Raw genomic sequence first — 2,254 nt, forward strand, 5'->3', positions numbered from 1 at the left:
TGGTCAGAGGAGCAGTGGTTCTCAACCTTCCTAATGCCGCGACCCTTTAATACAGTTCCTCGTGTTGTGGTCACCCCCAACCATAAAATTATTTTCATTGCTACTTCATAACTAATTTTGCTACTGTTATGAATCGTAATGTAAATATCTGATATGCAGGATGTATTTTCATTGTTCACGACCCACAGGTTTCTATCCGATAGAGCAGTGGCATGAGGCCCCAGAAATCAGGATTTTAAAAAGATTCCCAGGTGATTCTAATGTGCAGCCAAGGTTGAGAACCACTGCGATAGAGGGACTTGACTGCCATCTTGAGGGGTTCTGATCATATACAATGAGAAGTCATTCAGGTGTTTGTTTTTGATTGATTTTAGAGAAGGAGGAAGGGATATATATATATATATATATATATAGGAGAGAGAGAGAGAGAGAAACATCCATGTGAGAGAGATACATTGATTGGTTGCCTCTTGCACCCCCTAACTGGGGATCAAACCCACAACCTAGGTATGTGCCCCGACCGGGAATTGAACCCGAGACCTTCTGGTGCATGAGATGATGCTCAGTCAACTGAGCCACACAAGCCAGGAGTTGGTTTTCATATAACAAATATTTACCAAAGGTCTGCTTGGCATTAGGCATGTGCTAGGCCTTAGGGGACCACGTGAGCAAAACCAACCTCACAGGCTTACTCTACATGTGGAGGCAGATAGTAGGTAGGCAAAGAAGTACACTGGCTATGGGTTAGGATAGGAACTGTTTTCAAGGAGTGAAACGGGGAGCTGCGTTTTTAACATGCTCCCAAGGAGAGGGAACGTGTGAGGGGGGCCGCTTATGGTGGTCAAGGAAGGTCTCTCTGAGGAGGTGACAAGGAACCTAGTCCTGCAGGATGATGAGGAGTCTGACCTGTAACGAATGAAAGAGAAACAGGGGTGACATGTGCAATGGCCCTGAGGCATGCTTCGTGTGTTTGAGAAACAAGGAGGCCAGACTGGCTGGAGAAGGTGAGTAGGGGAAATATAATGAGGGTGGAGGTTAGTAAGGTCCAGGCATTCAGTTCTTCAGCAAGAGAGCAACCTGCAGTTTATCTCCTGGGTAAGTGCATCAGGGTTGGAGTGATGGAGAGTGAAAAGAACAAAATGGAATATCATTTACATTTCAAGGACGTGGGCTTCATGTGGCGTGGGGCAGGTCACTTCTCCTCTGTGGGCCTCAGTCTTCCATTGGCCCAGGGCCCTGTGTCTAGCAAGGTGTCCTGAAAGCCTCTAGCTCTCTGTACATAAACTGGAGATAAAGAAGTGCCACCTCCGGAGTGGCCATGACAGGGAAAACCTTTTGGAAGTCCTGTTGCTGACATTTGTTCATAATTGAGTGAAGTCGTTGCTCTTCTTGACTCTGTTGTTGTCCCCAGGGCAGGCCAGTAAATACTGATTTACTGAGGCCAAGTTGGCCTTATTTCATGGTGGTCTCATTCTTCTTTATCCCAGGAGAAAAGTGTCAAGTGGCTGGGAGAAAGGTGGGAGGGAGGGGGCTGGAGGCAATGTGCTGTGTAGCTGGCTGGGGACTGTGGTTGGGGTGAGGCTGGGAGCTGGGAGTTGGGAACGTGTCATATTTTATGAATGATTTCCTGACAGGTAAAGAGGCTGACTCAGCTGGCAGCCTCCCGTGGGCTGGCGTGTGGGGCCTGCTTTTCCGGAGCCGAATGCTAATCTGCCTGGGGCAGCTGGCTCAGGGAAGGAAGGGCCTCCAGCTCAGTGGGGAGGACAACTGTGCATCCTTGGCGGTTTTTCTCGCCCAGAGCTTTTCTTAGCTTGTCTGGGGTGGGCTGCGGAGAAGGGAGCAGGACCCACCTGGCCTCTCTCCTCCTCCTCTTTCTCTTCCTTCTCCCCGCTCCTCCCCACCACGCTCCTCAGAGGCCTGCTGTCAGCAGCTTTCAGCTCCACTGCACCTCACATGGCATTGCCTTCAGCAGACGTGTTTCTATGGGAGGGGGGTGATTGGGGCTGGCACCAGGAACCCCTGGGCTGCTCCCCAGGAACCCCTCTGCCCTGCTAGCCTCTGTACCCAGGAGGCTTTTCCTGAGGTTGGATAAGCTCTCAGGAACCAGGACGGCAGGGTGAGAAGGGATTCTGCCTTCTCCATCCATTCACCAGCCCCTGAGAGCTCTCTCCCCAGAGAATTCCCTCGCTGGCTGTGTCATCTCCCTTAGGTCAGAGAAACCATTCCAGAGAAGCCCAGTGCTTGTGGCCAGGGG

This window comes from Myotis brandtii, unplaced genomic scaffold, assembly GCF_000412655.1.
Source record: "Myotis brandtii unplaced genomic scaffold, ASM41265v1 scaffold61, whole genome shotgun sequence".
NCBI classification, from domain to species: Eukaryota; Metazoa; Chordata; class Mammalia; order Chiroptera; family Vespertilionidae; genus Myotis; species Myotis brandtii.